Source organism: Bactrocera oleae, chromosome 6, assembly GCF_042242935.1.
Source record: "Bactrocera oleae isolate idBacOlea1 chromosome 6, idBacOlea1, whole genome shotgun sequence".
NCBI classification, from domain to species: domain Eukaryota; kingdom Metazoa; phylum Arthropoda; class Insecta; order Diptera; family Tephritidae; genus Bactrocera; species Bactrocera oleae.
This window is the reverse complement of record NC_091540.1, coordinates 41,601,096-41,626,734: the sequence shown is the minus strand read 5'-3', so window position 1 is coordinate 41,626,734 and position 25,639 is coordinate 41,601,096. Positions and strand designations below refer to the sequence as shown.

Genomic DNA, 25,639 nt, shown 5'->3' with positions numbered 1-25,639 from the left:
TGCCATCATTTCACAAATTATGACACATGCGCATGCAATTAACTGAACGCCAAAGCATTTTGCAACGCACCTCTTATCTTGGGACAATCAACAATCACTAAAAACAACAACAACAATAATAAATGCTTGCGCAACTTTTGATGTCTTCCGCCTATTTAAGTATCCATTTCATTTTGGTTGACCAAATTTCTGTTCGTGTTTACATTTTTCCTTTTTGTTTTTAGGTTATTTATTTAACACAGGACACGCAAGCTTTATAAACACATCACACGCCACCTGAACACAAATAAAAAAAAAGTTTTTTATGAAGAGCTGAGACAGCATGAAATGTTTTAAAGGAAACTTACTTAATCCAATTTTAATCCTACTCAAAGACACGCATATTTATTTAAATATATTTATATTAATATATGTGTACATACATTCATATCAGGTTGCATGTACATGTAACTGGAAATTTGGCGCTATAAATGCACACAAATTCATACAAATTAACTAAATGAAAACACCGGCGGAGAAATACCTTGCGTGGAATTGGACTAGTTACGGACTAGTAAGACTATATTGAAATCGGTATATCTTGTGACTAGAAAGTTTCCAGAAATTGTAAATAAAACGAAATATTTTTAATCTTCATCAATATTTATTTGGTCGCCTTCAAAATATGATATGTGCCACCTCTTTTTCCAATCATCGAAACATCATGCCTTGTAGGCGCGGTCCGGTATCACCTTCAGTTCCCTCTGCGAATTTTCTTTTACGGCCTCAATCGAGTCGAAACGGGCTCCACGGAGCGGTACATTAGGTTGTGGAGACAAAAATAGTCGCATGGGGCCAAATCCGGTGAATACGGTGGCTGATCGATGGTATTGAATGAGTTTTTGGTCTTAAAATCGTTCACAATTCCTAATTATTGCTCAAAATCAAACGAGCTGCTCCATGGCCGATGTTTAGCTTACTTATTATCTCTCTAACATTCACATGACATTTTTCGAGCACGGTTTCCTTCACTTTTTTGATGTTATGGTCAGTGGTAGACGTCGAGGGACGACAGGAACGAGGTATGTCCTCGACGGTTTCACGACCATCCTTAAAGGCTTTATACCAGCCGTAGACTTCGGTTGTCGATAGAATAAATTATCATAAGCCTTTTATATCTTTCGCAACGATTCCGCACACGAAATTTTATGCAAAATCCTTGTTCAATGTTTTGTTTCATTGTTAAAATCGCAAAACACTACTGAGGTCGGCTGATTTCATATAGTTTATATTGGCATAGTAATTAAGGACAGTGCTACCAAATAAACAAAAAAAGTGCTGAAAAATATTGAGCGCGGGCACTTTAAATGACAATTTCCGGAAACTTTCTGGTCACAGTGTATATTTAAGTTAATATGAGCTCGCTTAAGTAATTTTTTATTGGGGAAAATTATTTTGTTAAAACGTGAACCCAAAATCGAGAGCTATTCAATTAAGAGTCAATTACCAACAGAAAAGGACAACGGTGGCTTTGAACGTCAAATGAGTCTATATTTTCAATCCCATACTAAAGATGAAGAAATTGCATATACATTTTGCTGCCGATTGGAGATGGTTAAGGTCAAAGTTGAACTTTTTATAAAGACTCAAATTTCCTTCACTATATTAAAATCGAAAAAAATATCGATAGTAGTAGACGCAGACATAGAAGTTTAACGCATCTGCTTTAAACATGAACTGAATACTTAAGGGGTTTCGTCGGGTAAAAAATTACCTATATTCAGAAATTTTTTTTATATAAAATATTATTTATTTAATTCAAATTTTTTCTGTCTTAAAGATACTCATTTAAAGAATGATAATAATCTGAGATTTTCAAAAAAAAAAAAAATTAAAACTCCGCCATTGTAACGTCATTTCCGGTGACCCCTCGAAAAAAAGGTGCGACCGCGTTGTCAGCATAACTCCTGACAGAATCATTTTAAATGAAAAACCAATATATGTGTTTTAGTTAAGACTCGTATTTGATCTAAGGAAAAAAGAACAAGTTTAAATTAGAATTTTGGCAGACCTTTTTCCAAAAAAATTAAAATTTTGTTAAAATTTGCTCGACATTTCTTTTTTTTTAAAATAGTTATAATTGAAAAAAAAATCCTTCGTCCAAGAACGAGCAAATTGTATCTCAAACACCTGTATAAAATTTCATCAAGATCGGTTGAGTAGTCCGCGAGAAATCTTGACAACCGACTTTGAAAACACAGTTTCGAGAAAAACGCTATTAAAGTTTTAAGTGACAATATAGCTGACCTCGGGCACGCAATTTTTCAAAGCTGTAGCTTCAAAACTATTACTGATATCAACATGAGAATTTGGGACAATATTCTAGAGATGTTATAGAATAAAATAACACAATAAATTTTTTTTTTGTTTTTTGAAGCCGCGAAACCCATTAAGAACCACCCTTACAAATATATTACATGGTCTGCCGCCTTTGACCACCCGTAGAGGGCAACTTTTTTTGTTCAGTAATAAGAAAAATTGTGTTGAAGAGAACAAATATATAAATATGTGTAAGATATAGTAATTATTCTCTTCCTTTTATTTTTTGTGCATTGCTTGTAATTTGTACTTCCTTTATAGGCAATTCATATTTTATTTTACATATTTAAATCTTTAAATTAGGTTGATATTAAATTGAAGGAAATGCCAATATGAGATAAAAAATGTACAACTATATGATTCCTGCAGCGGAAATGGAAAATATCCTAAGGTGAACCAAGGTGTTTTGTAACTGCTTAATTAAATTAAAAGATATAAAAAAGTGGCAACACCTGGTGCTAGAAACATTTTACAGCTAATACGGCTGCGTTGAATATAAGAAGAATATTAAACTTAAATTGTAAACCGAGTAGTTGTTGTTGTAACGGTTGTCTAGTCCTCGCTTGGATGATAGGTGATGGTTTGGTTGTCGTCGAGGTCATTTAACGGGAGGCCCAAGAAACAGGCTGTTTCGAAGGGGTCGGACCATAGGGAAAAGGATGTTAGATGAGCTGGGTTTGTTGGGAATGCAAAAAGGTGATTAGTATCATACGGAGCCTCATTGCACGCAGGAAATATGTTTGGAATGTCGGGGTCTATTCTGGATAAATAGGAGTTAAACCTGCTAGAATATCCAACACGAAGTTGTGCGAGGGGGCTCTGGTTTCGCGAGGCAACTCGAGCTCTACGTCTACTATGGGTGGTGGTTTGACTCCTAGTACGCCATGCACTGAGAGGGAGTCGATGCACGTGTTAATGGCTCCACTGTGAATGGCGGTCAGTGCGTGTCTGTAGTTCGTTGCGTCCAAAGTCCGGTCGGCGTACTGTCTGATGTCGTCGACGTAATCAAGGAATGACCTCTTGATGTTCCTAGGAGGCGGTTCCGCTTCAAGCAGACGATCATATTTTCGTAGAAATCACCCTAGCAGAAACTGCTTGGAGAGGAGGTCGTTATGCTCCTTAACCGGAAGCATAAGGGCCTCACTGTGCAGGTGTTCTATTGGGGACATCAAGTGATATCCCGTGATAGTCCGAAGTACAGTGTTCTGACAAGTCTGAAGCTTCTTCGTCTGCGTTGAACCACATCCAGGCAATCTTATTGGTGATGCATAGTTTAGGACCGGCTGATTGCCTTGTATGTTGCCAACCACATTTCTTTGTCTTATTCCCAAGAACTGCCGGCAAGCGATTTGAGGATTTTCTTGCTGCTCTGTTTTTTGGCAGTTATCGCGGTCGTGTGAGGAGTGAAAGAGCACAGACTGTCCAATGTTACGCCTAAAATTTTTGGGTTATTAACTGTCGGAATTTTTGTGCCATTGACTAAAATGTTTAGGTCCAGTCTGTATTCCTTGGTCCAATTTGTGAAGATGGTCGCTGTGGATTTAGTGGGGGAGAGTGTCAGACTCCTTGCAAAGAAGAAGCGATAAAGGTCGGAGAGGTAGATGTTTACTTTTGAGCACATGCCATCGATTCCATTGCCCGACGTCAATATCGTGCAGTCATCAGCGTACGAGGTCACGGAAATTCCCGCTGGTGGTTGGGGGAGTTTAGAGATGTAGAAATTAAACAGTAGTGGGGAGAGGACACCGCCCTGCGGAACCCATGTTTAATTCTTCTAAGTATGGAGTTTTGGTCGCGAAATAGTACGGATGAATGCCGACCACTTAGGCAGTTCATGGTCCACCGCTTCAGCCCTGGAGGGAGCGTTGATTGTTCTAGGTCCTCAAGCGTTGTGTGATTGACTATACTAAAAGCTCTTGATAGGTCCAACGCTACGAGGATCGTGCTCTCGCAGGGTGGCTTCTGGTTTAGGCCATGAATTATCTGGGCGTTTATGGCGCTAAGTACTGTGGTGATGCTGTGCACTTTTCGGAAGCCATGCTGATGGTCTCTTAGATTCAGGTGGTGAGTGAATGTCGGGAGTAGCAAGGCCTCAAGTGTCTTCACCACTAGAGTAATGAAAGTTATCGGGCGATAGGACTCCCCTTTGTTGGCGGGTTTCCCAGGTTTCAGTTGTGGGACCACTCTTCCGACTTTCCACACATCGGGTATTTGAGGAGTGGACATCGACAAGTTGAGGACCTTGGTGAGGTAGCTTACTCCCGTCGAGACTAGATGTTTTAGTATCATGTCCGAGGAGGCATTGCCATCGAATTGAATTTCAACCCGGTCGTCATGTCTCTTTGGATTAGACAAGGCCTTGACAGTAGTCCAAAGCTTACTCACACCGGTGAAAAGGTTGCAGGACTTCAGATGCTCTATCCATTTTGTCCGCTTATGCTAAGCATAAGGTGTCGCGCTCGTTTACTAATATAGGTGCTTCGGCTGGAAAATTAGGGCGAAGTTCCGCGATTCTTCCATCCGGTATGAAGCGAGCAGTAGCATCAGCGATCATCTTGCGGAATTGACGCTTGCCAACGATGACGTCCATAGGAATGGGTAGTGCGTTGAAGGTGCTCTCAGTAAATTCTGTGAAGCCGACTTAGTTAGCTTTGTTAAAGTTAATGAAGGTGCGGTTGTCCACAGAAAAAAAGTCGGGAGGTTTCTCGATCGAGATTATTTTGGGCAGATGGTCTGATGCGAGAGTAAGCATAGGTCGCACAGGTGCCCGAAATTCTGGTGAGAGCTTCGTCATTCATTGTGCATAATGTCGAATTGTCAATCTATTCCAGCAGCTCCATCCCCCTACGATCGTTTGACAGGCAGAAGTGCCAAATATCGTGGTGCGCGTTAAAGTCGCCTAGCACCAAACGGTTTTCACCACGAAGTAGCGCACCTATGTCCGGGCAACATGTAACTGAGGGAATGTATATATCAAGCTCGACAACACCTGACCGGACAACTATACCCTGACATTCAAGGGTAGTGTCCATGCGGTCGATGTCGCCATCGATTAAACGATATTGCGCGGTGTTTTGCAGTATGAAGGCTAGGCCTCCACCTTTATCTCGCTCGCGATCCTTACGCAAAACGTTGAAACCTGCACAACTCAGAAGATGTTGGTTTCTTGGACCTCAGCTAGCGATAAGCGCTTCCGGCTAATATTAGGTAAAGTAAAAAGTTCGTTCGGTTTTTTATTGATTTTTCAAAAGATGATAACTTTGTGTACATTTGTCCGCCGTTTTGTTCGTAAACTTGTTGCCAACAAGATGCCAACTTCATTATACCCCTCTCGTAGAAGACTGCGTCCCTATTGCCAAAAAACTCGGAGAGCCAATTTTCACAGGCCTCTCTTGAGGCCAACTTCTCACCATTAAGCACGTTCACCATGGACAGGAAAGGATGGTAATCACTTGGTGCCAGGTCCGGACTATAAGGTGGGTGCATTAGAACCTCCCATCCGAGCTCCAGGAGCTTCTGGCGCGTCACCAAAGACGCGTGTGACCTGGCGTTGTCCTGATGGAACACAATTCGGCCTCTGTTGATCAAAGATGGCCTCTTCTGGATGAGTGCTGCCTTCAAGCGGTCCAGTTGTTGGCAGTAGAGGGCCGAATTGAGCGTTTGACCATAGGATAGCACCAAACACACAGCAAAACCTTCCTGGCCGTCAATCCGGTCTTGGCCACCTTCAGGGCCGTTTCCCCGAGCTTTGACCACGACCGTTTGCGCTCGATGTTGTCATAAGTAACCCATTTTTCATCGCCAGTCACAATCCGCTTCAGAAACGGGTCGATTTTGTTGCGATTCTGCAGCGATTTGCAGATGGAAATTCGGTCCATCATGTTTTTTGCGTTAGTTCGTGTGGCACCCAAACATCGAGCTTCTTTTTGAATCCAAGGTTCTTCAAATGGTTCCAAACGGTTTTCTGGCTTATCTTTAGTTCCTCAGCAATTAAATAAGTGCTCACGTGACTGTCTGTTTCCAGTATTTCCATGATTTTATCGCTATTTTCGACGACAGGCCTCCCGACGCGTGGTGCATCTTTGACATCGAAATTACCAGAACGGAACCTAGTAAATCACTTTTGTGCTACACGTTCGTTTACAGTATCGGGCCCATAAACTAAATTAATGTTTTCAGCCGCTTTGGCTGCTTTTTCGCTTTGATCGAAAAAAATTGTAAAATATAGCGAATTTTCTCTTTGTTGGTGTCCATCTTTGACGAGCGCTCACAACGAACTGAGTAAATCAATCGAAAAACTGTCAAAGACAAACTTTTAGCGCGAATAAACACATTTCCAGCGCCGTATAGTATGACCTGATGCGACACGTAACACTAGTACTAGGGACAATAACGCCATCTCTTAGATAAAAACAGAACGAACTTTTTACTTGACCTAATATATGTGTAATACGGTTGTGATCCTGGGGGTGAGGGAGGTATGTGTAGGTGGTGGTTGTTGAAGCTGTAATATCCGATGGGAATGTCGGGGCAGACTCCTACAGCATAGGGCAACATATGACGCACTCCACCGACAGAAAGTGATACCAGCCAGTGCAGGAATTGCACTTGACCGATGTGACGTTCCGGCGTATTACGGACTGACACACGGAACGGAGGAACCAGGAGTTGCTGAGTGGAGGGGATTCTTCATACTGGGAGTCATGCTGCCTGTGTGAGCTCGATAGAGCCGTTGAGTGACGGCGCAGTGCGCGGAGATGGCAGCCGTTGAGGCAGGTGGCGCAGTATTGCGTTGGCAGCATGAGGCCACGTAACTTGTGGTCCACTCCCTATTGGTCTTAAGGCCTGAGCAAGTCTTAAGATGGCTCCATCGAATGCATGTATTGCATCTAACCGAGGTGGAGTTTGGGTGGAGCCTTTTAGCGCATATGCAGCAAAAAAATTCCTCGGGGCCCAGGTTGGACTCGATGACGGGTCAAAAGGAAACGGAGCAACCCTGCTGCTAGGTGTTGCTCTAATGACGATAAACTTAAAATAACACTTACCGATCTAAACAGGGTTAGATCGCCGAAAATAACAGCCCTTGGCCGGATAAAATCCGGGTCAATCCCGGTAACGTAGAACCGGCTGTTGTGGTAATTGTGGTTAATAAGACCGAGTAGTATAGTTCATCAGTTTCCCATTATGAGTCGCAATAGCTGTTTTTTACCAATTCTAATGAGTCCTCAGAATGGTCGTTGGTCTCGCTATATATACATATTTAAAATGTAAGCAAAAGGGTCATTGACCTCATAAAGGTTGTTGGCTTCGCTAAATGTACACAAAAGTGTCAATGACTTCAGAATAGGATTTTGTTCTTGGAAAGGTTCATTGACCTGAGTAAGTTGGCTTCGCTAAAGATAAACAAAAGGGTCAATGACCTCACTTAAGGTCTCAAACCTTAGAAACTGAAGTTTATTTTAAATTGAGGTAAGTGTAAGCAACTAAAAACAAGAAATAACGTTAACTTCAATTGCACTGAAGCTTTAATATCTTTCAGAAAGACAAACAACTTGATTTTGATCGTTCAGTTTGTATGGCAACCATAGTGATCCGATTTGAACAATTTCTTCGGACATTGCACCAATGGCTTATACAGTAATTTATGCAAAATTTAGAGAAAAGTTCAAAAAGTTCTCCATATATGCACTTTATGCCAATCATGGCTAAATCGACCAAGCTCCTATGTATACTTACATTCTATAGGATCTCCGACATTTCCTTCTGCGTGTTACAAACTTCCTAGCGAACATAATATACCCTGTTCCAGGTATAATAATTTCGAAGAAGTCTAATAAAAATATGTAATTATTATTATTTACTGTGCATATTATCTATGCGGTCTTATTAACTCAATGACCTACAGTGCATCTACTATTTGTTTATTTACATACATACATAATTTATGTGACAAATATATATGTAAATAAATAAATAGGAGAAAGCAAAACATGTCAAAATTACTTATTTGGGATTTACCATTTGAGCAACTTTAGCATACCCATTTAAAGTTGTTTTCCCTAAGTAAAAGTTTCTGGGAAATTGTTCCAAAATCATAAAATATTATTTGAAATATTTTCCAAAATATTTTTAACTTGCTTTACCTTGTCACAAAATGTGAGGTAGTTTAAGTAGTAATTTACACTTAATATAATAACTTCCGGTAAAAACCTCTCATAAAAACGTTTGTTATTGCAATAAAACTTGAAAAACAGTTATAACTATTTGGCAAGTAAAAGAGTAAAGTGGAACTAGTAAAATATTACAACCGATATGACTGTTAAAATGTCTGTAACTAGTGATCTTTACAAGTAACAGCGAATTAGTTAGATTGAACTTTAAAAACTTGGAACTAAAACTATGTAAGAATGAGAGTTATTTCTCACCAGTAGAAACCGAGAGAAATTATGCAATTCAAATTAGAAATAGCTTGTAGAATACGTGAAAATTCTTTTACTTCCATTTTGTCGACAATTTCGAGATCAAAAAATAGAGGAGAAGCTTCAACGCCCATCTCGATTTTATATTATTGCTACCGCAGACCGCCCTGGCTCTAAAAGCCAGTAATCTCTTCATTGTTTTTGTCTATGTACAATAATTTGTTTTAAAAACCCATAAACTGTGACGTTTATTCGCTTGCAATCAATACTCATTAAAATCACATTTTGACCTTTTTAAAGCGATTGCTATTTATTGTCAGTTTGTTACAAAACAAGATATATAGATATCTGATCTGAATTCTTCGGAGATTACATTGTGGCAATGGGAAAAAACTCATGCCGATGATGTATTATTTTCAGTCATGATTATCATGGGAGGACGATCATCGCAACGAAGACTCATCCCAATGTATCTGAATCTGGAAAAAATTAAAAATCTCTCCACCCTTTTCTGTTCTCAAATATAAAAAGATAGAGTCAATTGGGAGATCCTGGCGGCGGCTGAAACCTAAATTTTTAAAATAGCATACAACATTGAAATAAATAGGGGGATATTATTAGAGAACAACAGAATACAAGTACACAAGTATCTGTGAAAGAGTACTAAAATTTCAAAATGTTGAATTTCACGTGAAAAATAATTTTTTATAAGAAGGTACTTTAAAGATAACAGTACGCTGCCAAATACCATATGAGGTTAAAAATAGATATCATTATCTTCTGGTATATCGTGTTAATAGAAAGATTTGACAATATCAGTGCTTATGAAATACAATTTCTGATACACACGTATATATAATATATGTAGATCCACCATGCAGAAATCCACCATGCAGAGATGATAATTTAAATGCATCGTTATGAATTTCCCTCTTTATGATTAAACATATGTATGATTAATAATTGCAGAAACAATTTTATTGGAGCGTTAAAATTGTACAAAGTAAATTGAACAAATTTACCACTCGTTGCAAATCGAGTTTTGTTTGCTTTTCTCTCAGTCTCACTCTCTCTAACTTTAAATGCGGCGAGTAACAAAAGCCACAAGTATTAATTGTCAAAGCAATCGATCGTAATTGCGATTGCGGCTCATAAAACATTTCACCACTAAACACTATCACTATCACTTGTGGCTGAAATGGCAAATAGCCATGCTTACATATTTACATATACATGTGGCAATAAATAGTAAAGTGACCAATAATCGACACGCCAGCATAGTAAGTGTGCAACTGTACAAAAATTTGGATGATGTGCGCATCAAGGGAACTCATGTCTACCATCGGGATCCCGAATCAGCTATTTAGGTGGTGGTGATGAGAGTATGTATTTAGGACTTATAAGTAAATATATACGGGAATATTAGCATAATCAAGAAATTAGTAAAATATCTAGTATATACAAGCATAGTTCTGATATATTACGGGATACGTATATGTGGAAAATTTAATTTGTTCCAAAAATAATTTGTATACCCTGAACTGGCTATATTAAATTTGCCACGAAGTTTGTAACACCCAGAAGGAAATGTAGGAGAACCTATAAAATATATATATGTGTATAAGATGAACATGCTCGTCTGTATGTCCGTCCATCCGTCTGTCTGTGTGCATATATACGATCAAGTCCCTCAGTTTATGAGATATCGATCTGAAATTCAGTCCCTGACCTTTCATCACCAAGAAGCTGTTCATTGGTCGGAATAACCGATATCGGACCACTATCGGAATCAAGTTCTTATAAGGAACCTTTTTTATTTTTCTTGTTTTTATATAAAATCGTACAATTGTATTTACATAATTTTTATAGTACTCAAAATAAAGATCGGGATCCCGAATGTTTTGAATTTCTTCGGAAAGGATACATTTATACACAAGCACGTTCATATTAAATTAAATAAAAAAAAAACGGAAATCCCCCATGTAATTCAAAACATTTCGGGACAAATACCACGGGATTTAGTGCTTGAGCGAGCACATATTAATATTCAGCTGTTGCAACATCGCATGCCACTTGAATATACTGCTGGTTTTATGTGGCACGTATGGAGTCATATTATAATATTGCCATGACGATAATAACAATCACGAAAAGTAAAAGATGCTATATTTCATGGGCAAGTGTTAAATTGTCGAAATTAATTGCATGCTGCGGTACCTGGCGGCCGGCAACTGGCGGTTGGCAACTGGCGGTTGGCAGCGCTCGAACGGGGCGGTTTTGAGTGTGGCAGTGGTGGCGGCGATCACAGTAACCATATTGAGCGGCAGCGACAGAGCTTATAGCGGTACTCATAAGTTAAATGTTGCAGCATTAGATGTGAGGCATATACTTAATTGCCATGTTGCATGTAGTATGTGGAATGTGGCGATGGGAACGAAAATGAAATGCAAAGCATTTTAAATGTGCAACACTTAGATGTTTGTATGTGTGTGTTACATATATGGTAGGTGCAAGTGCACGGCCACAACACATACTTAATTTATGAAGATTGTTTAACATAGGTGCATTTGTTGTGGCATTATGATATCCTGGTGTGTAATTTGCATGCAGCTCATTCTACGCAAGGTGCTTTACCTTCCAAATGCCATTTACTCTTAATTATGTACATATGTATAACATAATGATCATAATTGGAGGTGCGTCTCCATTTGTAAAGTGTGGCAAAGGTATCGGAGTATCCAAACTGGCGCGGAAGCACTCAACTCACGCAGGCAGCGAGCTTTGTTGCTGTGTGGCAAGAGTTTTCTCGCAGTGGCGCATAAAATTCGCATTATTTTATTACAGTATGTTATTCGCCATGCTTGACTCACTTGTCTTCATTAATTTCATTGAGATTTGATGTGAGAAACTTTTTGCTTTGACGTAGTAAAATTATGTTGCAATTTAAATTGGAAATTTTGTATAAAATTGCTGGAAAACTGTTGCACTTGCACGCATGACACGGACAATTTTCATGGGAAGCGCATTAACTAGATGAAAAACTTTCCAAGAGGTAAAAAATCGCTTTCGAGTCTACAACAAACAAATGTTAGTTGCTGACTTTTCCACTTTTTGTTGAATTTTTTAAATATTTTTATTTTTTAATTTTTTTGTGATATATATTCGGTCTATAAAAGTGTTTTCATGGGAGAAGTTTTTGTAAAAAGTTGTAGAGTTGAAGCGATATATAGCATTTAGAATATACATTTTCAAAATTTTTGCCTAACAACAAATCATCTAGATAAAAAAATTTTGCACCAGTAATTAGCTTTGACGATTTATGGTTTTCGTCTTGAGTCAATACCAACTCCATAATCCATGTTCACGCTTGTTGAAGTCTCGTGCGACACCTGCATGACTACTGTCTGTGGATTCATGGCTTAACGCTGAAAAAGAGAGAGAATTTCAGACTCATTGAAGTCAGCAACGTCTATTCGCGAAGAGTTTGGCTACTACTGGACTTTGAACTATATAGAACTGAGTCAAGGCGAGACTAAGAATGCAAACCCAATAAAGAAGTCAATACATTTTCGGATGATATACCTGATTTGTGGGAGGAATAGAATAGAGAAAAAGAATTTGCAGCAATCTGAACCGGAAAGTCAGTATAATATATAATATGTAATGACAATTAGCCCGCAAATATTTACAATTCTAGATTATGCAACAAGTGGAAATTGGAGAATCATGGCTAAAAACTGCAAGTTTCAATAGATTATCAGGTGGTTTACTCAGATACGATAAGATTGTCGTCGAAAGAAAGTTAGAAGTATGTAATTTTCTCAGTCCCCACGGATGTCGATTCAATAAACTACAACTGTAGTAACCTCAAACAACTAATAACCATATACTAGGTTCTTTAGAGCATTTTATATGAACGAATGAAGTCCACGCCTAACAAATTTATTAAATATTATAATAATGGTTTTAGATATGATAAATTTACAAAGACCAAAAATTCAGTAATAGCCTATTCTTTACCACAGAGATATGAACCACACAAAATATAAAAGCTATTAAGCTTGATTGGTGAAAATAGGATAGATTTACTCCGAAATGATGCGAAAAGAATTTTTAGACTTCGAGACTCGTTAAAGTGTAATATATTGCATCTCATCTTAAATTAGATATAATTAAATCCGATAAAACGAGAACAATACTAAATAGAACTCGAACAACTTCGAAGACGTATAAAATTATTGTAGACGAAAATGCAGCTCTTGATGTATTCAAGGGATAGGACTTGTCCACTGAATAATTGCAATACATATACTAAACATTATCAGTATATTTCAACCACTTTCTATTTTCAGTATTCATTTTCAAAGTGGAATTCGCTAGCAAAATTGAAATTTCTACTTACTCGGCTCTCAGCGTCGTAGTGTGGCGTTTCCTTAAATTGTGCTAAATTCTAAAATACAGAATGTCAGTCGTTATTTGCCTTAAATAGCGAATATATCACATGACTCATACAAGTGCCACATGCATGATCAAGTCCGTTAATTGTGAAAGCCTCTTTTTAGAAGCTTAATAGCTTCTCTCTCTCTCTCTCTTTTACTGAATCACGTTTCTTTCCTATGAGTGCTCACTACACAGATTATATGATCAGTGCTAATTAGCTAGCGAGTGTAAATATACACACTAATTAGCTGGCCTGTAATTGCACTTGCACTTGGGCATTTATTATACTCTCGCAACCTGTTACTACAGAGTATAATAGTTTTGTTCACCTAACGGTTATTTGTATCACCTAAAACTAATCAAGTTAAATATAGGGTTATGTATATATAAAGGATCAGGATGAAGAGTCGAGTTGAAATCCGGGTGACTGTCTGTCCGTCCGTCCGTCTGTCCGTCCGTGCAAGCTCTAACTTGAGTAAAAATTTAGATATCTTTATGAAACTTGGTAGACATGTTTCTTGGTACCGTGAGACGGTTGGTATTGCAGATGGGCGTAATCGGACCACTGCCACGCCCACAAAACGCCATTAATCAAAAACAAATAACTTGCCATAACTAAGCTCCGCAATAAGATACAAGACTGTCATTTGGTACACATGATCACATTAGGAAGGGGCATCTGCAGTTAAAACTTTTTTTTAAAAAGTGGGCGTGGTCCCGCCTCTAATAGGTTTAATGTGCATATCTCCTAAGCCGCTAATGATATAATAACAAACTTCACTGGAAGCAAATGTTTTTAGCACTTCTATTGACGATGTGAAAATAGTTGAAATCGGGTGGCAACTTCGCCCACTCCCCATATAACGGTACTGTTAAAAACTACTAAAAGCGCGATAAATCAAGCACTAAACACGCCAGAGACATTAAATTTTATCTCTTAAATGGCATGAGATGACTTTATAGGAACCGCGTTCAAAATTAGACAGTGGGCGTGGCACAGCCCACTTTTAGGTGAAAACCCATATCGTGGGATCTGCTTAACCGATTTCAACCAAATTCGGTGCATAACGTTCTTTTCATATTTCTATGTTATATTGCGAAAATGGGCGAAATCGGACTACAACCACGCCTATTTCCCATATAACACCATTTTCAATTCTAGCTGATTCTTTCACTTTCCACTATGCATATCAAGCAACAATGATTATATCGGGATAAAACTTTGCGCGAATAATACGTTTAAAGTATGCCACCTTGTTACCAAAAATTGTCTAAATCGAACCAAAAATGTTCAAGCCCCTAAGTACTAAATATGTGGACCCCAGTGCCTATAGTTGACCTTCTACCGAAAATATCAGTCAATCGACAAATAAATCTCAAACGAGTATACTATTTGACTTTGCGAGAGTATAAAATGTTCGGTTACATCCGAACTTAGCTCTTCCTTACTTGTTTAGGTATAAATACGTGCTTTTACACATGACAGAATGATGCAAGTACATTAAGTTAGTTAGTTTGTTTGGCACGTTCTTTTCAACCCTTGAAGGTCTAACATATTTATGTAGTTGATTTGATTGGATTGGTTCTTTCAATTCGGCTGACTAAAATAATGTTTTCTAAAAACAATTCTTCAATGTTTAGCTGATTCCAATGATATGAGATAATATTAGATAAGCACAAAAAACAGAAATATGCTAAAAAATAGTAGTAAAATATTATCACATATTCTATTGATAGAACTTTTTAATTAATCTTTAAATCAAATCACTTCATAAAAACCAAAAGAGGATGGAAATACAAATTAGTCTTGAAAACGAAATCATGGTTCTCGGTTTTGTAATTGGTCATTGTGGAAAACTCATTTCTAACAAGATAATTTGAATTGTTAAAAAATATGTGCTATTTCCATGAAAGTAAATTGAACATCGAAAATCTAAAGCAATCACTTGCTACTTTATTTTATTCTCAACCAAGGCAAACAAGGGTTAATTACATTCTCTACAAAATACATTTGTTTGTTAATTATGTTTATTACACTTATACTATAGATTTTTTATATATACATGTGTATATAAACTCAAATATATTTTATCAAAAAGTGTGAAATGTCAGTCAATTCAGATTCAGTTAGAAGAACGTTATTGAAATTTAATATTAAAAATACACAATATTTGTCTTCCTATTATTAAATATATTCTTGATGATAATTTATTTCAAAACGTATTAAATATCCATTTTTATAACTTCTCCCAATTTTTGAATGTTAACATGATCACATTTATCCGTCACTGTATTTCAGCATACAATAATCAATAACAAAATGAGTAGCAAAGCGAACATTCACTAACGCGAGGCAACTGATGATGAAACAAGCGAAATAACTAACTACACCTTATATATAAGCAAACGTACAGTCTACAAATCCATTTATGAATGTATTTAGCGTTAGTGTTTATTAATAGAAACAAATCAGAGTTAAAATTCACGATAAAATGTAAACAAACACAATACGACCGAACATCAAAATGCAATAAATTCGTACATTTTTGCATAAGAAGTGTTTGTTCGGTGTTGAGTAATGCAACATGTATATACGCATGTTGGAATTTCGAATACTGGTTGTCTCGACAATATTGATTTTTTAAATAAAGAAAAAGTTTTTGTAAAAGTATAATCTTGCCGTCAACTTGGCAAACTTATCTTTTATTTTATTATAACAAATTCGGGAAATATTTAACAGTATACATATACTTCCTTATACTTCTTTTTAGACATCTCGGTATTTCATACTCCACATCTATTTTGCGAGAGTAATTACTATTCAATTTCGACCGAATATAGTTCTTGCTTTATAATGCTTATCAAAATCAGTAGTTATCTTATTCATAAAACGCTGTATAAGCGAAACTCTCCTAAGACGAGAGTGCGTAACATTTGAGTCAGCGGGTTTACTATATAACTGTCCGCCGTTGTAATGCAAGCAGACAAGCGATTGATTTCATTAATTTCGCATAAAATTCAACTAACAAAATTGCATTTTCCTCTTGTTTGCAACATGAAAACATTAACAATTGTACCATTGCATGCAATCACAATAGTTCACATGCATTTCAAACATAACTGTGCGCTACTCACCATTATGGACGGCTGATTGTAGGGGGCGGCGAGCGGGCGACTTATGAGTAAAGCGGCTGAGCTGGGTGCTGTTGTGGTTGCCAAATCGAAACGAAAACGCGAATATTGCTTCATAAATATTTTCCAGATTACATAAGCCATCCTCGTGTTTGTATGTGTATGTGTGTGCGAATGGGGGAGGACGCAACGGCGCTAGTGTTTGTGATGGTGCAAAAGTTGCAGACTTAATTCCTGATCAAATGCCGTTGAACTAGCAGTTTATAAAAGTATATAGATTTTATTGTTGTTGCTGTAGCGGCGGCTGTTGCAGTTGTAGATGCAAATGACGTGTGTGCAACATGTGCGCACCAAAAGGCTGAGCACAGAAATGTGTAGCAATTGCTGTTCGGTTGATGCCACAGTGATCTAAGTGACTTGAGAAATTGATTCAAATCGCATTATAAGCGAATGAGCCGCACGCACGCTCCCATATGCACAGACACACGCACGCACCTATGCAAAACAGTTATTTAAAGCAGGCAACAGTTGGCCACTAGATTGTATGCGCGTATGGTTGTGTGTTTGTGTTTTCCGCGTTAAGTGGCGTCTGCCAGGCACTTGATTGGCGATGATTTTCGGCTTAGCAGATGCCTAATCAAAACGATTTTCACTATGCGCGAGGCTTAAAATTACTTTTCCACTTGAAGTTTTTCGTTGACTTTTTGGCATTTGCTATGTTAAGTAATTGAAGCTAATCGGTGATCGCAAAATTATAGTTGTCACACTTGTTAATAGAAAATTTTAATCACAAAGAATTTGACTTGTGATGCAAGGAAATTATATTAAGTATATGAACTGTTATTCTGGTATTTCTATATATCTTGTTATTAATTGAAAAAAATATTTAAAAAAATTTGTGTTTGAGAAAATATTTTCCTTTTTTACATGCAACACTCAAATTTTAATATAATATAGGAAAGGGTATCAATCTTGTCCCAAAATCTATATATACCCAACGCAAAAAAAAAAAAACATCGAAGAATTAACAAAAAATAATCATAATCTATTTTTTGGAGGAATTCATTTCGCTTTGTCTAGTATTCATGGCCTTGAATCGACATATTAGTGACCCACTGCCGAACAGGTATCAGCTCAGTGACTTTAAATGTCGCAATGGAAAGAGCAAGACATGACAGTTCGAAAAGAGTAGGTTGAAAAAAGTGACCATCAAAAGGAACTCCAAGTCGAATTTTAAACAAAAGCAGTAAAGTTTTTTAAATTGTAAGGTGAAAAGTCTACTTCTACTGAGACATGAATGATCGAAATTATATGTATGTACTAACCAGCTCTCTTCCATATACCTATGTACAGAAACTCGAATTAATATAAATTCAATATATGTCGATTTTAATTCATTTTATCGGGGTATCGAACAAGTTCAAAACTCTTAATGAAGGTAAAACCATCATGAAAAATTATCTTATTATTATATATTAATATATAAGAAAATATATTTGAGACAATAACGAGCATCTAACAAACCTTTATTAATGCTACAAAAATCCGATATCAAAATCACATTGAAGTGTGAACTCTATAACTTCTTGTAAGCAAGTAGCTCAAAATAAAGCTCAACTCAAACTCGGATAAGTTAGAAAATCGAAATAAAACAAAAAATCGATGTAAATTGTCAGCGAATTACAAAAATATGGGCCAGTTTTAAAGTCTATATAAAGTTTAACTATTTTGGTAAATGTTCGTTTCCCGTTCGCTTACAAGAAGAGGGGTTATAATAATAAGTTGCCACAAATGCTGCTAAATTGCTCTTTCAGATTTTTTATATTTTTTATATGTTATTCCGAGAATCCTATTCAGCGAAATATATAGGTGATATAGACAACCGGCCTGAAATTTCACTATAGTTAAAAGCCGCTTTCATGATTATTATATTTTGATGATATTGCTGTTTTAACTCTTCGTTTAATGCTCAAAATGCCCTTATTAACCTAATATACAACAAAATAGGTTTAAAAATATAATCAGAAGGGCTAAATTTAGAAACTGTTTAGCTTAAATTAATTTTATATCTATTAATTAAGATTTTTTTAATTACTATTAAATTAATAATTTGCTTATTCAACTGCTTAACTTCATAAACTAATTATATTTTTCGCTGTTAAAATTGTAAAGAATGTAATTAGCCGCAAGTTATAAACAGAATACAAATAAGTGAGTAACTACAGTAAGTACAGCTTCCAAAACTTATAGTATTACATAATTACTTTTTTGCACACTAAATTGCACATTTCTTTCTTAAGTCATAATTTTACTTTTTCTTTGTTTTATGATGTATTTAACCGGGCACTTTCATTACTACACATTACGAAATAATTATTTTTTATTTTTATTTATTTTTTATTTATTCACAAATTTTCTGTGCGCTTTACTTTCAATATTTCTTTTAATTTCTATTTCCACATCATGTTTTTCTTTTTTTTGTTTTGCTATGATTTTCGCAACATTTTTGTTTGATTTGCGTGGAGCATTTTGCATAACGCAGGTCACGTCGGAAATCGCCAATATGCCATATATCAATAATGATAAAAAAGCACAAATTTATATAGAGAAAATAAAGAACTATCAAAATAAATAAAAATACAGCGCAGTGTCCAGGCAAAACATATGCACATTTATGTGGCCACAGCCTGTCGCCCGGTCAGTCGGTCGGACCGCAATCCAACCTCGCATTCTTCGCACAGCCGGCCTCGTTGGCCTACAACGTCTGCGGCGGACACGGCGCTGTTGCCTCAGGCGTTCACACAGGTGACGGCGTTCACTTATGATTTTGTATTTTTGCACAAACCCACCGCGCCCCTCGGCGGCACAGCGCGGCACCATGGAAGCGATGCAATACACCTACCAAACATTTCACTCAACGTTTACCCACTGGCGTGCCCTCAAGCGCTTTTTGGCAAAACGAACGCACTTTTGTAATAAATATTATGTTATTTTATATAAACACATAACAGTTTGTAGGTGAATTCAAATGGAATTTATTTTGCTGAAATTTTTTCGAATGAATGGAAGAGTGCCAATATTCTTTTTTTTTGTTTTAACTTTGGTTTTTATTGTATTTTCTATGCGCACAAGTACGTGTTGCTATATCACTTGCAACGCTTTGCGGCATGTGGCACTAACTTGATCTTCCACGCTATGAGGCAATATATGATTATTGCTATTTAAAGACCCGCACCGACTGACCGCACGAACCGGGCATATACATATGTGTGTATATGTGTGTGAACCAGTGTCTCTATTGTCGCTGAGTGATTCTGTCTGTCCATTATTAGACTTCTACTCGCAATGATCCTATACTGTTTGTATGTAGCTGCTCGCGCTAGACGCTAGACTAGACTGAGTGTTTCGCGAGTTTTCCAGCAACTGAATAAAAACGAAGTAAATAAAAAATGTGGCTTTTCGCTAAGCTCAGCGCAGCGCTGTCCTGAGCGGCTAGCTACGAGCGTCTAATGAAAATGGTTGATAAAATGCGAAGGAAATATACAAATACGAAAGTGGCGGGGAGCAGCAATAGAAAATAATTAAATGATGAGGTAGCGAATGGAGGTAAGGCGGCGGCTCAGAAAAATAGTTAGATACACATACACACACACGCACACATGCATACATATGCATGTACTAGTATATTTATATGCACGTGTCACTATTGCCGGTAAGCGGCGGCAAATTGGTGGCAGGTGGTTGTTGGAGGTGTGCGGCAAGCGAACGACTAACTGACTTGTGAGACATATTATATACAGTCAACTCTCCTATAACGCGGTACTCTCAGAAGGCGGTTTCCACATAACGCGGTGTCCGTCAATAGCATCCCATAAGCTGTTTAGGTCATTAGGGCCTATTTGAATTATAAGGGAACAGATGGCGCCAGTTTCATGTAGGTACAGGCAGTGGGACATACTTTTAGTAACTATAGTTACTAATAGTAACTGCATATGTTTACATAAAGATTATCTCCGGCTTACCTTATCACTTATAATTGTTTTAGCCCGGCAGTGGAAACCCATACGATGGAAAAAAATTTATATTTTAAAGTTTTATTGGTTCTTAATAACGCTGGTTGCCACAACATACAACTGGATCATCCAAATGTAAACATTTTCTTTCTTCCTCCTAACTGCACGTCATTAATACATCTTTTGGACCAAGGAGTCATTCAAACTTTAAAAATGTATTACACACGCCAAGTTTTCCAAACCTTTTTCGACAGATTAGAAAGTAGTGAAAACCTTACCCAAGTTTGGATGGAATTTTCTATTTTAGATTGTGTTAGAACCGAGTCATCGGCTTGCGCGGAAATTAAACCATCAACGCTTAATGAGTGTTGGAAACCCCGAAAATAAGGAAAAACGAATGGGTGCCAAATGTCGATTTACAAGATGTGATAAAAGGTCTAAATTTGATAGATTAAATTCTGCAAAAGTCTTCCTTGTTTTGTTGGAAAACAGTTTTTTAGCTTAGTTTTGGTATTATTTCTTTATATAAACACTTCAATTTAATATTTATCTTTTATAATTTATCTTTTCCTTATTGGTTTCCATACAAGGCGGTACGCACTCACCGCGTTATAGGAGGGTTGACTGTATACATATATTCATGTAGCTTTTATGTACTTTTATTAGGGTGACCCATAAAGAATATTATAAGAACTATTTTCTGCACCTCACCGTTATTACCACGACCTAAATCATAACACCTAAGTAATAACAATCAGAACAATAAATGTGAGAAGGTTACCACTTGTTTCAAAATTCTAAATCGAAATATTGATAAGAAAAGTAGATCAATTTGATATCACATGTGAAAGATAGTAAAAGTGTTGCCACCTTAAAAAATTTTAATTAATTGAAATAACAGATTAAAAAGCCTTACAGTTAGAAATTTGGGTAAGAAACTGAGATATTATCTTAAAGAAAGATAAGAGTTAAAAATATCTGTTTACTCGTATGCGAGAGCTGTGAATCCCTTTCCATTAGTTAAAATAAAACTGTATACATTTAGTATAAAATAAAACTGATAGGATAAAAAAGGAATTACAGTGTAAACTTAATACTAAGCTATTCAAAAGTCGTATAACACATTTTTGGGCGTTGCCACCAGTTAAAAATTAGTTGAACAATAAATATGATAAAATACACAAAAATTGATAAATAAGTATTATCATATATGTTTCAAGCTAAATTAGTGTAAGAAATATTTTTGTCAGACATACTTTTAAGAAGGTTTGCCAACTGTATGCAACATTTAAATCTACAAAATTAAACAAATAAATGAAATGTTAATAATATTAGTATCAAATGCGAGGATATTTAAAAAATCTGATGCACAAATTTGTTCCTATATTTGTGCACCACCCTAATACGTTCGTGTGCAATAAAGCAACAATGTACCGCAGGAATATCTATAAATGCATGAATGAATTTGGCGCATGAGTAAAACTCTATAAAAGTTGTTTTATGCCTGAATTAATGGACAAATAGTAACTACTCAGAGCAGGCAAGGGTAACCGCCTCACAAGAGGCAGGCAAGGAGGCGCAAAGAAGAGCCTTAGCGAGCAGGCGAGAATGAGTCGAAAAGCGCACAAGATGCAAAATTGTTTATAACACACATTCACACTTACTCACTTAAAAATTGCACCAAACATGCAAAACACTACAATGATAATAACAACAACAATACTATACTAAACAATCATGTAAGCCAAAGTTTAATGAATTGTTGAAAAAGGCGTTGCCGCTGTTGTTGCTTGCACGGTTTTTTTTTGTTGCTGTAAGCTCTGCACTGGGTAGCACCAAATTTAAGTGAATGCAGATAACAACACAAACAATTTAATATAAACAAAGGAGGCTTAACGTAATATAACACACATCAGCTGGTGAGAAAGTGGTGGATTCCATTCGTTTTCTTCACTCTTCTTTGCTACCCCTATGTAAATAGGGCAGTTCTACTTCTCTGATCTTCTCGAGATTTGCAAAGTTGGATTGCTTTAGGCTGACAATGTGTTGGCAAATACTCTCTGTCGAGTTGATCTTGACCACATCTGGTTCCAACAAGACAGCACTACGTGCCACACAGCACGTGCAACAACCAAATAATGGCGAGAAAAGTTTGGAGATTCGATAATTTCAAGAAATTGTGACATTGAATGGCCAAAAACCGTTAGACTACTTATTGTGGGGTTATTTGAAGTCATTGCTCTTTAGCAATAAACTAGACTCTCTTCAAGCTTTAGAAGTCAATAGTTAACGAGGTATTCATGACATGTGACTTAATTTAGTGGAAAAAGTACTCGCAAATTGGGTTCATCAAATTCGTTCCTGCAAAAGAAGTCGTGAGGCTACTTGAATGAAGTTATATTCAGAACTTAATTGTATCAATTGTACTTCACATTAAATAAAAAACATTTGAATTTCCTTAACAATAAGTGTGCTTTTTTTAATCATATCACTCTTATTTGGCAAGCCGGTTGGTGATGGTATGTGAGGTAACTTAATGAAACTCAGAGAGCATCTTTTTATGTTAATAATATAATATGTCGTTAAGCCAAAAATAAATAAAATCAGGTCAATATTATCCCTATCCCCCATACACGTAATACGTTACGCAAGGTGCAATGGTTTGAAATGTTCTGTTACACCGGAACTTATCCCTATATAACTGCTTCAAAATAGAGCTTAATATCAGTAACTTCTTCCCAGCGACCATAAATTTAATAACTGGGGAGAGGTTTTACATTCAGATGCCCAATTGAAGAGATTTCGGCAAAAGCTACAATTTGCTAGTGGTAGTATGGTATTATATCGAGCACAAAACCATACGTGCCCTGTAGGAATAAGTAAATCATGAATATCAATTTTACTACAGGCTACTTTGCGCATGAGTGCCTTATACAAAAACTCATTTACATGTCCATCAAAATGCATAAGTCAGTCTATAAAAATGGATTTGACAAGACCCGAGTGCCACTCACCCCACTACTCATTAAACGAGCACTCCTCAAACTCAAATAAATTTTTATGTTTGCTTGTGTGTATTGGCGGAATATTGTCACTCAACAGGCGCACACACCCATAGTCACTATCGCAAAAGTGCTCTTACGTGGGTGGGAGACAAGCATTTATTGCTATTTTTAGTGGCAGCCCTATTTTTAGCTTTTAGTAAATTGTTTGTAAATGCTACCAAACTTCTTCTTCTTCTCTTTGCTGTCTGCCACGCAACCCTCTTTTAATTTTCTTAATAATAATTTTATGTTCTGAAAAGTTGTCGCAAGGGTGAGTCAATTGACTTTTGCTATATGACAAGAAGTCGTTATGTCGTGTTATCTTCATTCGTGTTTTGCCACCTTTTGACATTTGTGTGAATTTCGTTTGTCCACAACCAGTAGCGGTTTTAACTGACAGTTTAGCTGATGGATGAATCGATAGCGACAACATGCGTGGTAAAATATGTGAGGGCAGTGCATAATGAACATGTTTCAGAAATAATCGGATTATAGGAAAAAATATATTAAATTTTAATGCATTGTCAAACGAGAAATACTTCAAATACCTTTTACTTGATTTTTTTAACAACCAATTTTTAATCTCTCTCGAAAATATTTTTATCAGAAATCATTAATAAACCAGTATTTTCGGGAACATACTGAAATGTATGTGGAAAAGAAATCAAAACAAAATATATGGTCGTTCGATAAAAAAAAAATTCAATACATCCATAAAATAGCCTAAACATTTATTTCGAAATGTCAGAAAAAACAAATGAATAATGTTTAATATTAATAAATATGACATTAACTATCCAGTCAGCGACGAAATGTATTACACTGTTAACTGACCTGTGCAAAATTAACGATAAATTGTTTTAAAATAAAATTCTAGAACAGATATCGTTAAAGAGAAGAAGATATTTGAAATAATGGAGCGGAAACTAGTAAAACATTTAAACGTTCTTCAAAAAGTATAATAAATGAAGTGAAGTAGTAATTTGCGATAAGTCATTGAAAGGAAGTTTATGTAGAAGAGAAACAGCATTTGATAAACATTTAAAAAAGTGTGCTTTTCTTCAAATATCCATAAACTGGAATAATTTGTATCGATTAATTTTTGCAAATCATCGATTAATTTTTGCAATCAAAAAAAATTATATTTTGAATCCATTGGACGTGATTCGTATCGACATGCTGGGAAAGTGTACTGAAATACGTAATTTAGGCGCAATACAAGTATAAAGTAGAAAAAATTTGTTTAATGAAATGAATCAGTGATGTGGGAATTGATTCTGGGAGCAATTTGTGAAGTTTTTAATGTAAACTATAATACTGGAAGTTTTCTTCTATTTAATGAGCTACTAGATTTAATAGCCGTTAAATTAAGTATTATGAAAAATATAAAACTACTATAAAATGCCAGCTTTGCTGTGAAGGATAACTCCAGTCGGAGAAACCAAAAACACTTTCTAACATTCTTCCAAACCGAAGAAAGTACTCACTTTTACATTCAATATTTGTCGCTGCAAATATGTGTGTCTCAACGGCGTACAAATCTTATTACACGCCGCCACATTTATTGCCTATTTACTATGCCCAAACGGTAAGTCAGTCTGGCATTCTTTTTAACTTTCAATTATGGCCATTGATTTCTTCGGATACCCGGCAAACGCTCAGGCCATTAAATCAAAGCCAATCTGAATTTTTATGCATACACTGTGGAGGCAGGCACATGCATATGTATGTGGCAACATTTTTTATGTGTTTATGTGTGTATTTAGGCGTTATTAACGGCATTTTAAAAATTCAAAAATTTGCATGCATTAAACGTAAACCGAAGCGACGGTGGCACCCACATTATTTTCACTCACCGGTGAGTTGTTTGCATGCATTATTGCTGCTGCTATTATTGTTGTAATTGCTTTTGTTTTCATTTGTTTCACTTTTTCGCATTTTTGTCTTCTGTGGCACATCAAATCGGCAGGAATTCGCGATGGTTGCACATCAGTCAGCGCGCAGCGAATTAACACCAATTGGCATACCGACCACGTACAACAACCACAGCAACAACAGCAAACCACATCAAATATACATACAAAATAAATGTGAAAAGCAATTAATAATAACGAAAAATTCCAATTTTGACTAACTTTGATATTCTCAAAGACCTAAAGCCTCCTATGTGCGCAGTATAACGGTGTTCATGTTCAATTTTCCAAACTTTAACTGTCATTTCATTAATCCATAT

At 36.5% G+C, this 25,639-nt stretch overlaps 1 protein-coding gene and 1 pseudogene across 1 annotated transcript in view; both read right to left on the bottom strand.

The window, feature by feature from the left end:
• LOC106626003 (serine-rich adhesin for platelets-like) overlaps positions 1-25,639 on the bottom strand; it is a 168,750-nt gene that overhangs the window by 138,946 nt on the left and 4,165 nt on the right.
• On the bottom strand, positions 2,911-25,344 carry LOC138857703 (uncharacterized; annotated as a pseudogene).